Genomic DNA, 22,596 nt, shown 5'->3' with positions numbered 1-22,596 from the left:
CAGAGCCCGAGGGGCTTTATTCTCTGCAGGACACGTTTTTACGTCCTCAGAGAATAAAGCCCACTTCGGGAGGACGTAAAAACACTATGGGCTGGTCGTTAAGGCCCCTTCACATGGGCCAACAGTTTCAACAACTGCACAAGCACTGCCATCACCACTAAGGTAGTCAGTCGGCACTTGTGCAGAGCATTCAAACTGGATGTCTTGCCAGCAGCTCCTCACTGCCCACGGGAAGTGCTGAGTGGGAACTGTCACAGGACAAAAAGCCAGCGAGAGTCAGAGGTTTTTCAAGCAGACTGAAAAGTCAGTGTAACCAACCATGACAAGTGAGCGATTTTTTTTCACTTTACACTGTATTGCTCACTACTGAGTGAATCATTATGTAAGTGGGCCTTTAGGCCGTAGTTACACGAGCGCTAGCTGCTAATGCTCGTTTTCTCCGACAATTGCTGGGCTGAGCCTGCAAGTATAGCTCATCACATGATGCCACTATATGTGTTAATGCTTGTGTAGTAGTGCTCCAGGGTTACACATTTTATAGCAAGTGTAAGACATTTAACATTGAATATTGAAGCATGTGCTTAAAGTGCAAGGCAAGTTTTTTTATGAATTTTATTATTCATGTCAAAGGATACAAAAACAGTTTTGCCAAGCAAAATATGAATATTTAGCATTACAATGGCACATAGAAGAGCGTTTGGTCCACAGACACAAAAGAAACACTTCACATAACAAAAACAATTGAACTATTTTAATATCAATCTACTAAAAGCCTTTCCATTCTTGCTGTCCCAGAGTTGTACAGAATTACCATCCAAGTACATACCTGTTCTATAACAGTTTCATCAGTATGTTGGCATACAGAAGGCTGGACTACTCAGGGACAGTCACCGGAAAACAAAAGCAAGCCTATGCAGGTTAGCAGAATGGCTTGACCAGCATGGGGAAGCACAAACTTGTATTACAGGGTTGTCTGTTACAACGATGCCCAGAGCTCTGAAGGGTAATGCTGTAGCCCATGATTGGCAGGAAGCAGTCACCTGACTTGGCGTCAGAATGGAGATGTCAGGCCTGCAGTACCAATCACCACAGCTGACAGGCAAGAACCATTTTAGCCATTTGCCACCAATTTTACAATTACGGCTTTGTAACCAGACAACCCTTTACGTTTAGTTTTACACGAGCATATTACAGGCACATTTCCATAATACAGACAGGTTTCCCACCCCAACCACAAGTCTGACCTGAGCTCCAAGCATCATAGGAATTAGTGATCCTCTGAGTTTGGTCAGGACATGTGTATTACAGGCGCATACGTGCACCCATAATATGCTTGTTTGAAACTGACCCAAGTGTAATGTTCCAGAGTGTCTGCACTTCAAGTGTAATGCACAATGGGGCAGATTCCCCAATGCCAGCTAGCCTTTAGACAGTACAAGCTTGTGACTAGTCACCTTGAAGATCTGCCAACTTTCTCAGTGGTCCACACCAATTTGGCACATCTTACTAGATTTAGACACTTCACTAATGCCAACTACTGGGGGTCTTTAAACAGGTATTTTATGCCAGAAAACTGATGCACACCAATAAAACTGACATTCAAAAAGCCTGTAGACACCTGAAATGTCCAGCAGATAATACATGCTGGCATGTTATGCAAACCAGGTTTTGGCACACTAGGCTAGAATTCTGGTACATCTGGAACTGTAAGTCTGCCCTCTTATTACAGCCTCTGCAAGCAGCTAGAATAAAGTGGAGAACTGTCCAAGGAGCTGCAGACAAGCTGGCTCCATTAGAACTGGCACCAATATTTACATTAGTAATGAACCCCTTTAACTGTAGTTTCACAGCATTTTTAGGAAAAAAAATTGTTTACTGATTTATTGAAAAAAACGGGATGAACTTTGCAATAAGTGCACATTTTTTTTTATAAATCCCCCTGAAAAAGTGTGAAGGAAGACAGAGCTCAATTTGCCATTGAACAGTCTTGCTACACTCCTAACACTGGTCTTCAGACTACTGGAGAGGACAAGGTAAAGCATGTGCAGTACACTGCAAGCACAATTAGGCCAATACTATTAGTTTCACAATACTGTCAAGGAAACTAGATCCAAGTGACATTTAGCTTCCCAGCCAGTATTGCAAATAGTGGTGTGCAGAGTCCTTAGATAATGGCATTGACACTTGCTAACTGTTAGATCCAAAACATGTAGATAGCATAAAATAGTTGGAGTTTTGTCTTTTTTTTTTTTTAGACAGCCATTAAGTCAGAGACTTTCACATATGGAGTAACTGAACTTAGATTTTATCACTATTAGTAAGACTTCATATTGCAATGCAGCCCCATCCCCACTCAAGTTCATGGTTCCTACCCTTACCAATAGATCTGAGCAGCATTGCCATCAATAGCTTCCAGAAGTGTGTTGCCATTTGATGTAACAGGATGTAAGGTTTTTGCACTCAAGTTTTTCTTGGCCAGTCTTACCTGAGTGGGAAAGGAAAAAAGAAGAACCTACAAACCACCAACTAATACACACCTAAACATAATAACCGACACATACCTTCTTGAAACGTCTCAAGTGACAAGGATTCAACACAGTAAGTTAGGTTATTATGGTTTGGAATGGAAAAAGTTTGGAAATAAAATGATCAAATATAGACTAAACTAATTGCACACACTGCATAGTAGGATACCAAGCACACATTTTTACCAAGCTCTCCAGTAGACAAGTATAAGCTGGAAGAAGGGCATCCACAAGAGAAGTCCACTGATTCACATGTATTGCATCAAGTTAAGTGGGTCTTGAATACAGTTTGCCATCAGGATAGTAAGTTTACAGATTGTAAGCCATAACTAATAGGAAGTGGACGACTTTAGTCTGTCGATTTTTCTCAAGTTTCCTGTAAAAGAAAGAGCAAAACCAAGTTTTAAACAAACATGCAAGAATCTTTACAAGTACCACAAACAGTTGTCATACAATACATTGTCGCTCCCGACAGGATACAAAGTAAAAACGTTTTTACCTTGAGTTTTAGAGAGCTTTATTATACCCCCCTGTGTTGGCCACTTAAAGAACAAGTCTTAAAATGGGCAAAGCTACAAAGGGGAGGAGTTTTGAAAAAAAGCCTTACTATTGTTTAAACACTTCTAGGGTAGTTTTACATATAGTCCTTTAACCATAAAACAAAAAAAGAATTTGCAACTAAATGTTAGTCTAAAGCAAAATGTGAAAATTGCTAGTTTTGGATGTTTGTAGTTTATTGTAGTGTTTTGGGACTTTAACAAATCATGCCTTCGGTATACTTAAGGTATACACATGCACAAGATCACCCAGTAACTTGGAAGATACCCCTACAAGAGGGGGTGCTAATTGGTGGAGCCCGATTACAGAGACCACCACCAGTCCAGAGCATAATGCAATAAAGGCAGCATGGTCAGTCACATGCACACAACAGCTCCATTTATTTCAAAGAGACCACTGTAGATGGCAGAGTTAAAGGGGTTGTCCCACGCCGAAACGGGTTTTTTTTTTTTTCAACCCCCCCCCCCCCGTTCGGCGCGAGACAACCCCGATGCAGGGAGGTAAAGAAAGCTCACCGGAGCGCTTACCTGAATCCCCGCGCTCCGGTGACTTCTCTACTCACCGCTGAAGATGGCCTCTTCCTCCGTGGACCGCAGCTCTTCTGTGCGGTCCACTGCCGATTCCAGCCTCCTGATTGGCTGGAATCGGCACGTGACGGGGCGGAGCTACACGGAGCCCCATAGAAGACTGCAGAAGACCCGGACTGCGCAAGCGCGGCTAATTTGGCCATCGGAGGGCGAAAATTAGTCGGCACCATGGAGACGAGGACGCCAGCAACGGAACAGGTAAGTATAAAACTTTTTATAACTTCTGCATGGCTCATAATTAATGCACAATGTACATTACAAAGTGCATTATTATGGCCATGCAGAAGTGTACAGACCCACTTGCTGCCGCGGGACAACCCCTTTAACGCATTTGGCCACCTCTGGAGGTCCCACTGAAATGAAGGGAGCAGAAGTACATTTGTGCAACCACCAATGTCTTCACTGCAGTATACTCTGAACTACTGTTCTCAGTGGAGGTCCCAGCTGTCATCACCACTGATAACCAAGTTGCCCCTTATCTTGAAGCGTAAGCTCTTTATATGGGACAGTGCCTTTACAAAGTTTGTACAGGGTTGTACAGAGTACCAGCCTTGTCTGATAATGGGACCTGAGCTGCAGTGACTCCAATGAAGCTGCAATCTCACCCAGCCCCAAACCCTATGGACAAGGGTGGCACTGTTTAAGAAAGCCATGCTTTCCTAATGCTAGACAACCCCTTTAAGAGTTTACAGTGCCACAAAGTACATTTAAAGGAATTTTCTGGGCAAATACTGTTTATGCCCCATCCCCAGGATAGGTCAACAATACTGGCCAGCTGGGGTCTACCACTCAGGACACCAACTGAGCAGCCGCCCTCTGTCAAATCCACAATATTTTACAGAACATAAACAGATTGCGCTGAGCAGGTTCAGCTTTCATTAAGATCAATGTACTGCAGTTACCAGCACTGGGCACTACATGAGGGTCGGAGCAATCTGCTGAGTTCTGAAACTCAGGGCCTCAGCTGATCTATTGATGACCCTGAGAATAGATCATCAATAGTATTTGCCAGTTAAAGCTCCAAGTCTGGTATAAGATTACATGTGGCAAATTGAGGGCAAGTCCTCCAAACCGCTAAAGTTTGCCAAACAAAACTTAGGTTCTTAAGAGTTGTCCACAAGATGTGAAGTCAGCAGCGGTGTAAGCGCACATGTAGAGAACGGTCAGATGTAAAACGGAGCTGCAACATTTCTCACTGCACGAAGCAGATGACATGTACTAACCAGGTCAATGTCTTGCACTAGAACAACAAAATGACAATGCAAACACACCCGTGTCTTCCAGCATGATGACGTGGAGTTTAGGGTACGCTGGAGCATTTATTTAGCCGTCTGTTTCGGGGCACTAGCCTGCTGTTTGTCCTCAGCTGTTTCGGAATTGGCCCATTCTCTGTACACACGGGACACTGTTGCACGTGAAAAGCCAAGCAGTTTTGCAGCCTCTGCTACACTCTTGCCCGTAAGAATTGTGCCAATTATCATGCCGCGTTCAAATTCATTCAACTCTTTCATTTTCCCCATTTTGAAGCACTGACTACTGGCGCACACAACAAGAAAGTCTTACTTATAAAAAGTTCCACTGTTGGAAGTTTCACTTCAAAGTCACTGAAAGAGCAATGGATTTCCAGGGGAATTCCTACAAGACAAGAAAAACAGATACATTTAGTACATGTAGTTCCTACAGACATGCAGGAAGATGTATCAGGAGTACCAAGAGGAACCAACTGATTGTGTCAAGTATTCCTTCTGGCTACAAGTGCCCTCAGTAACCAGGGTGTCCAGTCCTCTGACAGATGTGGCTGTACTATTATACAGAGGCGCCATGGAACATGGAGGTAGCAAAGGGTATGGCTGTAATGTATTAAGAGTCCCGAGTCACTTCTGGGGATCCCTTTATGTCATTTTATGAACAAAGGAAAACGTATTTCTTAAATGGACAAGAGATAAATGTATCATTGGGGGTCTGAGCACAGAAACTATGTGGCAATTCCCAGACAGTGAATAGAGGTGGTCATGCAGACAGCTTTCCATTCACACAATGGGGACTACTCGTGACCAGTTTGTTCCAGCAGTAAGGCACCAGAACGATTGTTGGGCATCTGCAGACAAGTTGTCTCATGTAAGAGGGCCCCATGTTAGATGACCCGTTTGAGGAGCTAGCAGCACAAAGGTTATGTGTATTAAAATGAAATCCCTCAAAACAAACAACTTTCTAAAGGGAGGTCAAAGAACTTTGCAAACATTCCACAAATCTAAGCGTAAAAAAAAACACCAGACTCGCCATACTGCAGGAGTGGGGACTAAACTTCAGGGCTGTGGGGTTTCTGGCCTGCACAACATGGTCCCACCAGAGACTAAGGACACAAGATCTCACTGCTGAGACCAAGGCCGGCTGCACACAACTGGTTTGAATTTCAGCACCTGCACCAGTCTCACGTGCGGACGTAGCATTCTGCATTCATTCAGACCAACGGCACATCCGTATATCCGCCCAACTCGTGGAGGAGGGGTAGAAGAAAAAAAAATTCTCAGCATGCTTTATTTTTTGTACTGGCTCTATCCGACCCGCGATAATAGTTTTGGCTAAACGCACCATGAGAGCCATCAGTCCAGCTGATCTCTTTAGGCCTCCTGTCCAAGGGGAGATATTACATTGCGTTATCTGCAGCCATAGCCCACCCGCGGGTATAGCGCATGAAATGCTTAACTATAGGATTACTGTGCAAAGTGCAGCCCGATGCACGAGTGCAAATCTGCTGCGAATTTCCGCTTGCGTATAAAAAACGTGGCATGCTCCAATTAACTGCGGTTGCCGCAAAGACAGCTATTGAAGTCAATAAAAGCTATCCGACCCGCAGTCGTCATTGCGGATGCGCCACGAATTCCGCAGGAAGAGCAGATTTAAAAAAATAAAATAAAAGTGAGTTGGCATGTGCGCTGGCCAACACATCCGCAGTACAGCAGAAAAACACCACGTGGACCAGTACGCAGGGTCAGGATTCTACATGGGCCCGTAGGCATGAGGCCTCAGGCCGATACTGCAGTGTCTGTATATAGTGATCTACAGGAGCTGCAGAAGTCAAAGCTTTTAAGATCACCCCTGCAGCTAGCGCAAAAAAAAATAAAATATTTTTTTAACCTCCCTTCAGGGGATTCCTATCTGCAAATGACCGATTGCTCCGATAATACATTGCAGTACTTCTGTACTGCAGTGCATCATGTGATCTCCTTGCCATCAGGGGCCTCTCACACAGGTTTAGCATCTGCTCCTGTATACAGGCAAATATATGGTTAACAGCCAGTCAGTATTAAAACCAAATGATGATTTCACCAACCGGCAGACCAACCCTCCTCCAATCGGCCGCGTTTACACCGAACGGTCGTTCCCATTCAAAGGATCCATCAATTTAATGATAATCACTTAAAGTAATCGCAGCTCTAGGCCTCTGGTTGCCATGCCAACTCATTGTCCTCCCAAGGCAACTTGGAAGAGTGCCATCTTTGTTAACTCCATGTATACCACAATCACTGATTCAACACATAAGGGGTTAATGGCATAAATTAGGGTGAATTAATCCCCCACAGCAACGAAAAAAATTCCACATGAGCCCAAAATACATTTAAAGGCGGTCATATCAGCTAAAGCAGAACACCATTGTCCTGCAATATACCAGAATTTAGGTGACCACCATTATGTGCAAACTGCCCCCCTAAGTGACCCCAGCCTTTAAGGACCGTCGGGGTCACGTGCCGCCAGCAGGACGTGCGCGGACGGAGCTCCCGGCGAACAATAAGGTTCTTGTACCTCCCGACAGGATACGGAGCGGACAGCGCCGCCCCGCGTTAGAGAGAGGACGTACTCTGCCCCCTCCGTTACCACCTCAGGGCACCGCAGCAGCTCTGAGTGGGTCATGGAGGGGCGGTCCAGGCAGCACAATAACCGCAGGCGGAGCCACAAAGCGGCCCGCTGCGGAGAGCAGGCGGCAGCCCCACACCGTCTGTATAAGGACGGGTAAGACGACCGCCGCCATCACCCCGGCCTCCTCGCTGCAGCCGCCTCATAATCCCGCCACACAAAGGAGAGCGTCGCCTAGTGCAGCCCGAGCCCCGCAGCTCACACCAACACTTACCAGCAACCAAACCCAGAGAGGAAGAGGAGGGCCCCGCCACAAGCTAATAAAGGAGAGCAAGTCTCGCGAGAGTTACCCACTCCCGCGATATTACCAGACACCACGTGACTTATATTTTCCTCTTGTGCGCTCAACTGTGCACGGAACTACAATTCCCGACATGCCTCACCGCTACATTATGTTGTCTTGGATAATGGGAGTTGTAGTCTGTAGGGGGTCGTTTCTGTTTCCAATTTAATAAACCTACACAAGCAACACCAGGAAATAAACCATAAAATACCAATTTGTCACTAGTAAATACAGAGTGTAATGGTCTTTTTTTCACAGGCCAAGCATTCCTCAAAGCATCTAATTACCCAACAATGAGGCCGCTCTCACACTACCGTTTTTTACAGCGTATCACAGACATAATGCGCGCTAACTAACTCTACATTACCGGCAATGGTGCCTCTTACACAGCACGCAAAATGGGCGTGCAACAACTAAAAAAAAAAAAAAAAAAAAGACATGCCCTTTTTTGGCGCGTATTACAGGCCGAGATAGCTTATGTGGATTTGTCAGCACGCACAGGAGATACCGTATGACCCGGCACATGATTGTTTAAGAGAAGCCTAAGACTGCCTGTTCACGGGCGCTTTTGCATTGCGTTCCCCGCGGCCATAAATCTGCCGTGGGGAATGCAGTGCACGTTTTCCATAGCGTTGCTATGGAAAGCGCAGCCCCCCTGTCCACGAGCGGAGAATCATAGCGATTTTCTGCTCACGGACGGGACATCGCATGCTGCGAATTGCCGCGATTCACCGTGGTGAGCCTATCTGTCAGATAGGCTGCCCACGGAGATCCTTCAGCTGGCTCCTGCTCCCCGGCAGCGGTGCCCGCAGTGGAGATCCACTGCGGGATATGGCAACGCCCATGGAAAGGAGCCCTAAGGCTGGCTTAACACAGCGCACAATTGCTGCAGGAAAACCAGTAGTAAATAGACAGCGGTGATAACGCACCTAAATGGTGGCGATGTGACAATGGATATACTTGCAGAAATGCTGCGGATTTTAACTCTTGCATTCCAATTGTTGTAATCCGTCGCATAAATAGAATGGCTGGGGATTACGAATCCGCAGGGTTATAAAAAATGCTGCAGATTTGTTGCGGAAAATTTCCATACCACGAGAGGAAGATTTTTGAATTCTCCACGTGGCTCTTACTATAAGTGTATACTCACATGGCGGAATTCACCGCTGCATTTTCCGCTCAAATTTAGTCTCTAAAGACCGTGTTAAAATCCACAACTTTCTGATGCCGACGTAGCTCTGTCAATGCGCAAAATACGTCTGTCACTTCTTGACGTGGAAACGCTAGTTTCTGCATCAGAATTCTGTATACGGATTTTGCCCATTGACAGACTTAAATCCACGCGCAGATCCAAGATGGGTATTGTGACGTAGAGTCAGAATTCGTGTGAACGAGGCCTAAATGCTGTGGATTTTCTTCCGTAATATCACTTGTGGAAGTTCCATAGAATTTCCAGCATCTGTGAAGCCGCCCTTAAAGGGGCCAGTGATCAGCCAATGAATGGGCGTTTGCTCGTTCATCAGCTGATCAGCATATTTAGGTAACCATAAAAATGTTGGCTTATCGGCGGTACATCTCACCATGTGAACAGGGAAATGTACAGCTGGCACATAGAGACCAGCGATCATATCAGCAATCGTTCATCCCAATAAGCCATTTCTTGGCCGAGTAAAACGAGAATCAAACAAGTGCCGATCAACATGCTTGTCAATCCGCGTTCCTTATACTGGGCCGAAAATTCAGCCCTTGTAAGTCTGCTTCACATCTGTGTCAGGGTTCCGTTTTCCTACTCCGTTCGTGGAGCAGGAAGGGGAATCCTCTGACCGAACGGGATCCGTTTTATGATGGAGCTAAGCAGTGCCAAATGGACCCCATTGATTTGTTTCTGATTCACTGTCCGGCATTTTACCTAACTGCAACTACCAGCATGCTCTGCCAACCTATGACTAGCAGGGCACGGTTAGTGTTGTTTACCGACAGCTGCACAGCCACAAGTTGGGGAAAAATGCCGTATAAGGTCTAATCAAATCATGACCTCCAACTATGACTCACCGTTCCAAGGCATGGCCTGAGAATGGCCGCATAGAACATCCAGCCTGACTCCATCCATCACACACGGACGGAAGCCATGTATTCTGAAAGAAATAGACACCACATTGCTCAGCATGAAGACTGGCACCTTGCTATAAGGAGGAGCGTTGTACAGGTGCAATATATAATAATGAACAACCACTTACACACCTTCGACATATTGGGGGAACCCAGGGTGGCGGTGCCAGTGTGATTCACTTCTGAGATGCAGGGCAACCTGAATCATATGTGGCATCAATAATAGGCTGTAAACCTGCATGGTGCACTACACGTATCATTTGCCCTGGCACCCTTTGTATAACTTGTCTTTGTGCAAGTGTTATACTAAGCAGCTACTCCCTTCAATATGTGGTAGCTGTGTATGTGGTGGTTATCAGTATTTTGTACTTGTGCAACACTCCTCCATATAGTAATCTGCTGTCTGCATGCTGAGGGATGTGTTGTCTATAAAAAAGGGGGCCCCTGGATGGCATTTGGGTCCCTAGACAGGAAGGGGCATAAGTGGCCTAAGCAGGGAGCCAAGGATGTGAGAGCAGTTTGAAGAATTCCCGTGGTGTGAGGCATGGGCCCGGTGCTTTCAGAGGTGGTGGGAAATAGTCAACTTGCTACCGCCCTTGCCCGTCTTCGGCATGAAGAAGGACATCGTTATAACTGATTCTGCTTGCAAACAAGAAGTCTTTATATTAAGGAAGAAGAAATGATTTTGCAATAACTCTTTACAGAACACTTGTCCTGGAGAGACCACATGGCGGGCTTTAAGGCTCCAAATGTGAGGCTAGGCAGCGGTTTACTGGCGATAGACTTTTCTCGATTCCAGTGTTCCACTTGGTTCAAAGCTGTAGGTCTGTAGCTGTTGTAGAGAACTCAGTACCCGGCAGCGCACCTAGCAGAGACTGGAATGGAATGTGATATGTGGTGTTAATGTTCCCCTCATTGTACTCTGCTGGGGAATTCTCATTGCATGTTCTTCTGTGTTCTCTAGATTTATGAACTGACGTTACATTACACCCAACACCGGGACCACAATGTGGTAACGGGGGCCCTGGAGCTGCTGCAGCAGATATTCAGGACGCCTCCCATCGAGCTTCTCCATGTTCTGACCGCAGCGGGAGGCATTCCCCATGTCAGTGTGTGCCGCGACGAAGCTCAGGGCCGCAGCATTGTGGAGCTTATAGACAAGCATTGTGCAGATGTGTAATGAGGCCACATTATTTTATAAAGTTGTCACATCCAGATGTTTCTTCGTTTTTCTTCTATATTTGTTGAGCTTCTAGAGCCTAGTATCAGCCCAGATATGGACATAACTTTATCTTCTCCACAACATCCTGCAGAACCAGTCAGATTGGACTGTGTGATGCTGGACTACGAGATCCTTGGATTATCCAAGATTATTAATTGTTTAGGCAACAATTGTTTTGAGTAGTTTGCAGTAAAATTGCTTTCTGTAGAAGAAAGAGCTGAGGAAGTGACATTGCTGGATGCAGGCTGCCATTTACTGCAGTCTGTAGTTTCTCACTTGTTGTAAGTTCATCTGTTAAATTTAGAATTAATTGCAAAATAATTATTTTGGGATTACCTAAAAGTAGAAGCTCTCTTTGAATTTCTTATCTCTTGGATTTTTGTAACACCTTGTAGTCCGCCATCACACAGCTGTCAGGAGATCTGTAGTAATCTGGCTGCACGGTAATTGTTGGACATTAATATCTATCCATGAATGACTCTGAGCTGATCCTCTAACATGAATTCCGCGGGAGAGGGGCTCCTCTAATACTGCATGCTCGCTATTAATCTCTCTGCGCTCTTCCATTCTCTGTGATTGCAGCCGGCGGGAGCTCTACCTGCAGCTCTGCTCTGTCCAGGAAACACAGAGGTGATTAATGTTACTTCTTCCCTCCGCTTATTGCTTTCCTAATCTCTCCAGTCATTTGCTTGTCAATGATATCACCATATTGTTTGCCCATGCTGTTGACCGGTAGCTTGTGGGTCTGATACAGAACAATTTATGCACTATACATATACACCAATTGGCCAGAACATTAAGACCACTGACAGGTGAAGTGAATAATGTTATTGCATAACAAGACCAACAGCCTAATGTGTGGGGTATCTTGGGCAGCAAATGAACAGTGAGTTCTGGTAGTTGTTTTGTTGGAAGGAGCAAAAAACGGGCAAGCATAAGGATAAGAGGGCTAAACTTTAATAACTAGACAAATAGGTCAAAGTATTTCCTAAATGGCAGATTTGTGGGGTGTTCCCAGTATATAGTGATTACTACTTTCCAAAAGTAGTCCAATGAAGATCAATTGGTAAACCAGCAAGAGGCTCATGGAACAAACCATGCTTTTTTTGTGTGAGCATCGGTGTATCTCACTGTACTGTGCAATATGGACAGTAGTGTCTGCTACCAGTTCAGTCTGCACTGATGGTGGCCTGGCAAACAGCTGCTCATGCTTAGTGGGTATCTTGAGCAGCAGACCCCTGCCAATCAACTATTGATGACATCCTGGGGAAAGGTAAAAGTCATGGACAACCCCTTTACATATTACAAGGCGCTTTGACCAGTATATTAAGTTGCAAACCCTCAACTGTGTCTTATGCACTCTTTGTAAAAAAAAAAAAACAAGCACCTCGGAGTAGTCGTTTTGCTGCAAAACGCAGCATGCAGTTACATCTCAGGCATAACAGAGTATGTTAGGCTGAAAGAAGACAATGTCCATCTAGTTCAGCATGTCCCCCCCCCCCCTTCCTTATGGTGCAAATGATTCGAGTTGTGGTGTGATTAGATGAATGGTCTTGCCACCTTTGGCCCTAAAAGTGGTTCCACCCATGGCCTTTAAAATGGCTCTCAGAGGCTACTTGTGTGTTGTGGACCTCTTTTTCAGCTTGTATAGAGCATGTTGACCATTAGACACCTCTATGACATAGAGAAGAGATTTCACACCGTTACCAGGGTTGAGAGGGGTGCATTATTGGGATGTGAGAAGCTGGATGGTCGTATCAACGAATTGCCCCCCACCTGGGCCGTTCTGACCAGACTATGAGGAGGTGTTGCGACCAGTGGATGTATGGGTGCACACACAGATGGCAACCGAGCTGAGGATGGCCTCAACAGACCACCAGTAGAGAGGATCATCTGACAAGCATGAGCAGCTCTAACTATTTAGTTGCCGTCATCTAGAGACAGGTGGCACCATCGTTACAGGCCCCTGTGTCTGTCAGAACCATTTTCAGACGCTTGGCTGAAGGACATTTGGTCTCACTGCGCCCATTATATGTACTGCCTTTGACACCCACCCGTCATTACCCCTGTTTGCAGTGGTGTCGTGAATGATAAAACTGTACTGCTACATAGTGGCACTGGGTTGTCTTCAATCCTGCCTATGCTGAGGAGCGACATACTGCCCCCTGCTGGTGTGATGGTCTGGGGGGCCAACGCATATGACAATCAGTTCCCTCTAGTATCGGTGTGTGTTGTCTCTCATGTCAGGGCTTACAAGAGGCATTTTCTAGCAGGATAATGCTCGGCACAAGAGTGTTACAGGAATGTCTCCCTTCCGGGCCCTGCCCGGTTGCCAAATTGATCGCCAATTAGAAGTAAGCTTGCAAAAATGTACCCTTTTATGTATTTCAACTTTATTAACGCCGTACTGTCCTTTTGATATTATCTTCCGATTGCAGTGTTGTTTATAATTTTTATTATTACATAGTAACATAGTATGCTAGGGCGAAGAAAGACATATGTCCATCCAGTTCAGCTTATTATACCCCCTCCCCAATGTTGATCCAGATGAAGTAAAAAAAAAACCAATGAGATAGAAGCCAATTTTCCCCATTTAAAATAAAAATATTCCTTCCTGACTCCAATCTGGCAATTTGAATAATCCCTGAATCACTGACCCTTCTGAAGTAATCAGTGACTATAACATATAATATTGTATCGCTCAAAAAAGGTGTCCAGGCCCCTCTTTTACTCTTTTATTAAGTTCGCCATCACCACGTCCTCAGGCAGAGAGTTCCATAGTCTCATTGCTCTTACAGCAAAGAACCCCCTTCTATGTCAGTAGAAACCTTCTTTCCTCTCGACGTACAGGATGCCCCCTTGTTAGGCTGCCTGTCCACAGGTGAATTTTCATTGTGTTCCCCGCGGCGATAATCTGGCCGCGGGGAACGCAGTGAACGCTTTCCATAGCATTGCTATGGAAAGCGCAGCCCCCTGTCCATGAGCAGAGAATCATAGTGATTTTCCTCTCGCGGGTGACAAGTCGCAGCATGCTGCGAATTGTCACGATTCTCCGCGGTGAGCCTATCTGTCAGATAGGCTCAGTGCAGAGAACTGTCAGCTCTCTCCTGCTCCCGGGTGGTGGCTCCCGTGGCGGAGATCCGCCGCGGGATATCGCTATGCCCGTAGACAGGCAGCCCTACAGTCACGTTATTGTTATTTTAATAATATAAACACAGATTTAGCCTTAAAGGGGTTGTCTCGCGAAATCAAGTGGGGTTATACACTTCTGTATGGCCATATTAATGCACTTTGTAATGTACATCGTGCATTAAATATGAGCCATACAGAAGTTATTCACTTACCTGTTCCGTTGCTAGCGTCCTCGTCTCCATGGTTCCGTCTAAATTCGCTGTCGGCTTGCTTTTTTTAGACGCGCTTGCGCAGTCCGCTCTTCTGCTCTGAGCACGAGCCGCTTCAGTGTGCTCGCCGCTACAGCTCTTCTGCGCATGCGCAGATGAGCTGTATCCTCACGGGAGCGCGCTGGAGCGGCCATTCTGCTACCATCCTCTCTTAGAGGAAGGTGCAGAGCCGCCCAGCTGCCCAGCAGAGCCGCCCAGCCCAGCCGCCCAGGTAAGTGATGGGTGACGGACTGACGGGGGTGACGCGTGACGGACTGCCGCTGTGGCCCCGGAGCCTACCGCTGTGGCCCCGGAGCCTACCGCTGTGGCTCCGGAGCCTACCGCTGGGCCCCGGAGCCTACCGCTGGGCCCCGGGGCCTACCGCTGGGGAGCCGGGGCTAGCGCGAGGAAGCCGGGGCTAGCGCGGGGGAGCCGGGGGCTAGCGCGGGGGAGCCAGGGCCTAGCGCCGGTTACCCGCTGCCTGGCGGTGGGTGACTGGTCGGCCGCGTTCAATCCCGGGGTCCGGTCGGCGGCTGCGGGGCGTCTGGTTGTCAGGGAGACACAGCTGGTAGCGTCTCGGGAGCGCGCACGTCGGGCTACAGCAAGCAACGGGAAAAGAGCCAGCGGCCATCTTGGGGAAACTTTTTATAAGTTGCTTTTTAGGTCAAAGGCTATTGATTGGCTTTTTTTCTGGGCTTTTTGAATGGTTTTCTTTATAGGACATAAAAAGCGCTAGAAAGAAACGCGGGTTAAAAATGTGTGTATGCAAAAAAAGGCACCCAAAAAACACAGATACCATCGACCTTTTATTAGGATAAAAAATACACCTCAGATAGTGTGTGTGACGGAAGTCTAATATTAATTCTCTTATCGAGGATAGGGTGAAGACTTTGAAAAGGAAAGAAAAACGTTGGCAATGAAGTATTTGGTTTCCCTGGCAGGTTAGGTCAATATGATCACTCAATAAAAGGACAGACATTCTTCGGATAGATACCAGACATATTCATACCGAAGTCACATAATAAAATGAAGAATAGAAGAAACATTGATTGATAGCTAACCTGCCTACTTGAACTAGAGCATCACTCAAAATCATTTGTCTTTCTTTTCCTAATTTGGTTGAGGACATTTCTTAGTGAATTCCGCTTTTTATACAGATTATTATACATAGGAACAGGATAGTTTAGTAAATATTATATTTCTAGGCAATGTCAATGACAATAATCTGCTTGCATTTTGCAATGTATTAAATAAAACTGACTTCTGGTTGATGGACCAGGGTTTTTGTGGTCTCATTTTAATTGTTTCTTTTTCACATCGTCAAAGAACTCGCTGGTTAAGGCCCATTTAGACAGAACAATTATCGCTCAAAATTAGCTCAAAAGCCGTCTTTTGAGCGATAGTTGTTGTGTCTAAATGTGCCCCTCTTTCACTGCTTGGCCGAACAACAGTTTTCAGTTCTGTTTGAAAACCATTGTTTGGCAGAACAGCCGATAAGCAGGACCGCACTCTGTGTCTGCTGTCCATGGTGCTGCATTCTCCACAGGGAGCCTGTGGCTGAACAATGGAGCTAATTGCAGAGCTCGGACCTCCTGCTGAGTTCTGTAACAGCTCACAGAATTTCATTAGCATTTGCATAATTAGTGCCTATTAGTACTTTATGCAAGTGGGTAGGAGCCCTCAGGGTATGTCTACAAGGGGAGGATTTCTTGTGAAATGTCTACTTTCCCATGGGGCAGAAATACTGCAGATTTTCGCACCAGAAAATTCACACTAATTCCATAGCAATTGGTGGTATACCAAATATACAAACTTATTTTATGCAAACACAGCAAGCTCAGATAGACAAGATCTATAGATTTATTTAATACAAATGCAGATAGCACAAATGGCATATAAGGAACAAAACAAGGAAACTGACCCTGATCTCATGGATACGGGGTGATCGCCCTGATAAGGACAACTCCATATCAGGAACTTGGAGCGACCCTGACTTTCCCTAGATGGAAACAGGGAACAGTAGCAAAGATGTACATTATAATACCACAAAGTATATGGAACATTATGTAATAACATGTAAGTAAACAACATAATGACTTATCTTAACAGAAGTGCAGGGCTGAACCAGGTGTTGCAGATGAGACCACAAAACACATTCAGTGTCTTCATACAGGACTCAGAAAGAGATCTGAACAGCAAACTGGGGAATAACCAGCATCCTCTGAGAGGAGGGGCCAGAAAAAATATGCACAGACAATCGTGATTGGCTGAAATCTTGTGCACCCCTCTGACTATGTCTTCTTGTGTATGCGCAATGCTCCGGTGAAGTCAAAGTGAATACCTCTCACTTCACTGCACGTGTGCGAGGATGGCGTGGCGGGAGGGGTCCACAGCACATTCGCTAGATTTCAGCTATACCATTGCTGACATCAATACATAGGGAGAGGCGGTAAGCAGGAAGAGAGGTTGGGTTTTGGTTGTGATGCGCTGACTCAGGGGTATGCTGGCACCACCATTTTGACAGGAGCCAGTGCATTTGCTTACTGGGTGCTCAAAGTACAAATTTCTGGTGAAGCTAAAAGGCTTCTTTTTTGTACAGTTGTGTGTACCCTGCTTGTGTCATTCTACATAGCACTACGGGGGCGGTTTTAAAATGATTTTTCAGCTGACAGGTTCCCTTTAACTTGACCCTTAAAGTATGTCACAGAACTTTTTCTTGCCTTTCGAATGGCTTTTGTTGTGCTTAGATAACTTGTTGCGTTATACAATTTGCCGCATCTGTAACACAAATCACAAAAATGGCGGTATGCAAGATTCCTGGCCATTTTATCTACTTAAAGATAAAATGGTTCAAGAGAACTACTCTTGGTAATAAATTCAGTTTGTGCCCCTCAGTCAGTCTTATTTTAAGCGATGTAGCCTCTCATCTGATAAAATGTATTTCTGCATAGATTACCACAATTCTCTATTAAAGGCAGACGTCATTACTTTCTCTTAGCATGTGATGTGTTTTCTTCCTATGCCTTGCTATATCTAATCAGCATTAGCTTTTACAGTCTGCTCAACATACGCTTCCATTTAATCTATACAGTCAAAAATGCATTATCTATATATTTTAAAGGGGGCGCCGTGATAAAACAGTCCGCGTTAATGCAAAAAATCTGGATGTAAAACAGATTGCTATGACAGATTTATTTATTATAGCAGAAGAATGCGCCTGCTGTTTTCATTCAGAAGCCTGGCCGCTGGAATGTAAAGGCATATTTAGGTATAATAGGACAAAAATAAAAGTTTTGTTTTCCTTGATATGTGCCAAATACTCACTCCCCAAAAGCAGGCAGAGCTGACACCCATGTGAAAGTCCTGCATGATCGACTATGATGAAGAAGTGGGGCTAACATATAAAGAAAAGGCAAACTATTTTGCCCACCACCACTTTTCCATATTCCTACTTATGGTACATCACATATTTCTATGTAGAGTGATTTCGGGATTACTGAAGGTATGCAATGTCCCTAGTGGATCAGGGGAGCTACATATGGAGGGAAAAAATCAGTTGCAAGTCCGGCTACACAATTTGCAGCAAGAAAGTTAAAGCGACCATCTGATTTTGGGACAAAATTCTTTCCCAAGACCAGAAGGCGAGAGAGTATATTACCTGCAGTTCTGGATTCTGTTTTCGGCTGTCCAAGACAGCTGATGCAATCTTTAGACTACTTAATCCCCACAGTGCTCAAGAGATCAGCACTGGCCAATCAGAGAGCAGTGCATAGTATGCATTAGGAACCCTGTTTCCCCCCCCCCCAAAAAAAGACCTCCCCTCAAAATAAGCCCACCCCCTAATTTTTCAGGATTTTCGGGGAGGCTTGAAATATAAGCCCCACCCCCAAAATAAGCCCTAGCAGCATTACATAAAAAAAGGAATAGGTAACCTAGCAGTCTCGGTCTAGGTCCCTCCTGCTGGTCTCCAGAGCTCCGGCACGGTTCCTGCAGTCCTCAGCTGATCATACAATATCCCTTCCTGGTTACGGGATTCATAAATCCCGCATCCAGGAAGTGATGGCTCTGATTGGTTCTTTGAGCCCTGTTCAGCTAATCAATGCAGCACTTGATGAAGCTATGCGATGACTTCATCAAGCTCTACATTGATTGGCTGAGCAGCGCTCGAAGAACCAATCAGAGCCATCATGTTGTGCAGGTGGGATTTAAGAAGCAGCCATGGCTCAGCCAATTCATAAATCCCACCTCCACAACGCGATCACATTGGTTCATTGAGTGCTGCATGCATTGGCTGGCAGCACTTGAGAACCAATCAGAGCTATCGCTTCCTGGAGGCGGGATTTATGAATCCTGTAACCATGAAGTGATCTTCTAGGGGCAGCCGAGAACTACAGGAAGCGCGACAAAGCTCTGGAGAGCAACAGTAAGGACCCGGACGGAGCCTGCTAGGTAAGTATAATAACACCTCCCTGAAAATAAGACATTGCGCGTGTGGGTCCCCATGTGAAAGAGGCCTAATGGAGGGTCTATGGCAACAAGAGGCTCAAAAAATGGGAAGTACCACCTGAAAATCAAAACTGAGATATGAAACGGTGCAAACAGCAGAAACGAGCAGGTATGGAGAACTTGGTGTATTTTAGAAAACTTGTTGAAAACTCAGGTATGCTTTTATTTAATATATATTCATTTCATTAGGTCCGGTGCTAATTTAAGGGGTTTCCAAGTAATTTTTTCAAAATTCTGCTGGCTCATGCCCAAAAGTGATGAACTACCATATAATCGCCTGTCCCAGGTTCACGCAGCTCTGGGGTGAATGGAAAGGTGTCAGTGCAGCTGTGAGGATCCAGGACAGGTGAGTGTAGGATACCTAATTATTTTGGGGCATGACCAGCATGATTCTGAAAAACTAAAATTACTTGAAAAACCGCTTTAATTTCACCATGCTTCCTATTCCCAATCATTGTTATAAAGACCTGTATAAATGTCTGACATTGATTTGAAGGAATGCTGCCATCCAATAGGTGGCGCTGCAAAGGTATTGTTCCATCTTTCTTAAGAACGGCACCTAAACAATGCAGTCTCTGATTGTCTGCAGCAGTCACATGGTGTTCGTTCCACAATCCAAACCATGAAGACCGCAGGGCTGCACCGCCGGATCGCCAGAGCTCAGGACGGGTAAGTGCCATTGGTTTTATCCTTTTAACTAATTGGGATTGAATTTTAAGCAGGCGTTTTGTAGCCGAACAACCCCTTTAAATGACAAAATTATTTCTACCTGCAGGCACCACAAACTGATATGACAGATGAACTGCTGTATAATTTCGTATGTGAAGAGGTCCCTGTAGTAGCTGCAGGAGACTAAGAATTTTAGAGAATAACTGCTCGTGGAAGCTGTCTTGAACAGAGTCCCCAAGTGCACCCCTGTGATACCTTGAAGAGGTATCAGGCATATTCATTTTCAATATGCCTAATCCTTTATTCCTGCAAGCACTTTTTTTTACAAGACTGCCTGAATACTGTACTTCCTTAGGCTCCCTTTTGACTTGTCAAAAATGTCAAGATTTTTATGCATTTTTTTAAGTGTTTTTTTTCTTGTCACTTTCCAGGCCGCTTCACACTGGCGATGGTGATCTCACCCCTCCATGTGTTTTTTCCAAGGATTTCTATGGAGGTAACTACCAGCTAATTACTACTATATGCTGCACCAAATGATCCTGCTCAAGAGTCAATTGGAAAAAGTCTGAAACTTGTCTGCTCAGTAGAGATGAGCGAACGTACTAGTCCGAGCTTGATACTCGTTCGAGTATTAGCGTGTTCGAGATGCTCATTACTAGAGGCGAGCACCACGCAATGTTCGAGTTACTTTCACTTTCATCTCTGAGACGTTAGCGCGCTTTTCTGGCCAATAGAAAGACAGGGAAGGCATTACAACTTCCCCATGCAACGTTCAAGCCCTATACCACCCCCCTGCAGTGAGTGGCTGGCGAGATCAGGTGTCACTCGAGTATATAAATCGGCCCCTCCCGCGGCTCGCCACAGATGCATTTTGACATAGCACAGGGAAAGTGCTGCTGATGCTGGAGCTGCTATAGGGAGAGTGTTAGGAGTGATTTTAGGCTTCAAGAACCCCAACGGTCCTTCTTAGGGCCACATCTGACTGTGTGCAGTACTGTTGAGGCTGCTTTTAGCAGTGTTGCACTTTTTTTTTTTTTTTGTATATCGGCCATGCAGAGCATTGCGTCCTCAGTCTGCAGTAATTTTACATAGTATAGGGCTAGTAGTAGTGAGGCAGGGACAGAGAAAAACGTGAAAGAGATATACTGTCCATATAGGCAGTGGGCTTTTTCCCAAAAATTTGGGGAAAAAAAATCTATTTGGGCTGCCTGTGACCGTCCTCAGTGTACTGCGTCTCTGCTGGGGGTAGTAGTCCTAATTAATATGCAGCCAGCTAATTGTTACAGCAGGCTTGCGCAAAATTCTTTCTTGGCTCTGCGTTGCCCGTTACATCACCGCTGTCATCCTGTCCAGAGGGAAACAGTCTGCAGTAATTTTACATAGTATAGGGCCAGTAGTAGTGAGGCAGGGACAGAGAAAAAGGTGAAAGAGATATACTGTCTATATAGGCAGTGGGCTTTTTCCAAAAAATTTGGGGAAAAAAAATCTATTTGGGCTGCCTGTGACCGTCCTCAGTGTACTGCGTCTCTGCTGGGGGTAGTAGTCCTGATTAATACGCAGCCAGCTAAGTGTTACAGCAGGCTTGCGCAAAATTCTTTCCTGGCTCTGCTGTGCGTTCTGTAAGCGAAGTCCGCCTCCAACCACAGGCCAATAAGCGGCACATTTAATTACAGCGTTCTGTTTCTGCACTACTGGTAATACACCATGCTGAGGGGTAGGGGTAGGCCTAGAGGACATGGACGCGGGCGAGGACGCGGAGGCCCAAGTCAGGATGTGGGCACAGGCCGGAATAAGGAAATAGTGACTGGCAGCATTCAGCAATGTAGAAAAATACAAGATTTATTTCCCCATTACAAAAATTACGGCAACGTTTCGGTCGTAATAGACCTTCCTCAAGCCAATACATATCATACAAAGTGCACCATATATATAGGAAATGTGAACACCATTAACCAATGACATACAAACATGCACAGGAGTGTCTCATCACTGATTACCTCTCTCCACACGTCTCAGCTGTTATCCGGCGCATCGTTGATGATGTCATATGAGCCTCGTGTGGTGCAGAGTGTAAGCTCTCGCCTACGACCTGGAGGTTGCAAGTTCGATTCCCACATGAATCAGGTAGCCGGCTCAAGGCCGACTCAGCCCTCCATCCCTCCAAGGCAGGCAAAAATGAGAACCCAGCTTGGTGGGGGGCAATAAGTACTAATTACCCGAAAGCGCTGCGGAACAAGTTGGCGCTATACAAATACCATGATTTGATTTTTTTGATGTCATCTTTAGTTGACCTCCTCACACATTGGTGCGTCCATCTAAGTTGAACCGCACCCTCTGCACATGTGCCGAGCTACAACTATCGCGAGAACACGCTCTAAGCCACAGTAGGGCACAGCGGCCATATCAGACATGGGCAAACCGCACTAAAGGTGCGTCTGCGCATGTGCCGGTCGTCGGGCCCAGCGACCACGTAAAAAATGGGCAAACCGCACTGATAGTGCATCTGCGCATGCGCCGGTCATCTGTCATCACAGAGGCCGATACTCGGTCCCATCACCGCGCCACAACCTTACTTCCGCATTCCACCTATATATTATATTATCTACTCGGATACCTCCTCAGTGCATTGGTCACCCGTAGTGATGCAATGCAAAGTGTCAGGATCGCCGATCATGCGTTACCACAACTGACACTGACCGCATACCGCATAACCTGCAGCATCTACTGAGAGGACCCCGATGTATATATCTTATCTAATAATATACATTCTCACCCATAGAGTATGAATAGTCCAATGTTAACCCATTGTATAAACCAATAAAACAGAACAGAACACCAACTG

General features: G+C 45.6%; 1 long non-coding RNA gene and 1 other non-coding gene across 3 annotated transcripts; both read right to left on the bottom strand.

Annotated features, from left to right (window-relative positions):
• Positions 1-595: 595 nt before the first annotated feature.
• On the bottom strand, positions 596-7,822 carry LOC136572483 (uncharacterized). 2 transcript variants are annotated; one of them, XR_010785805.1, is made up of 3 exons: positions 7,800-7,822; positions 4,942-5,305; positions 596-2,901 (listed from the first exon to the last, which is right to left on the bottom strand). It is a non-coding gene; the product is annotated as an uncharacterized lncRNA (long non-coding RNA). The 2 variants fall into 2 exon arrangements; XR_010785806.1 differs by lacking the exon at positions 7,800-7,822 and adding an exon at positions 7,475-7,496.
• Positions 2,983-3,095, bottom strand: LOC136573699 (small nucleolar RNA SNORA26). The gene has a single exon (XR_010785921.1). It is a non-coding gene; the product is annotated as a small nucleolar RNA SNORA26 (small nucleolar RNA).
• Positions 7,823-22,596: the final 14,774 nt, after the last annotated feature.

Source organism: Eleutherodactylus coqui, chromosome 7 (genome assembly GCF_035609145.1).
Source record: "Eleutherodactylus coqui strain aEleCoq1 chromosome 7, aEleCoq1.hap1, whole genome shotgun sequence".
Taxonomy (NCBI): domain Eukaryota; kingdom Metazoa; phylum Chordata; class Amphibia; order Anura; family Eleutherodactylidae; genus Eleutherodactylus; species Eleutherodactylus coqui.
Note: the sequence above shows the minus strand (reverse complement) of the source record. Positions and strands in the feature narration are given on the sequence as shown.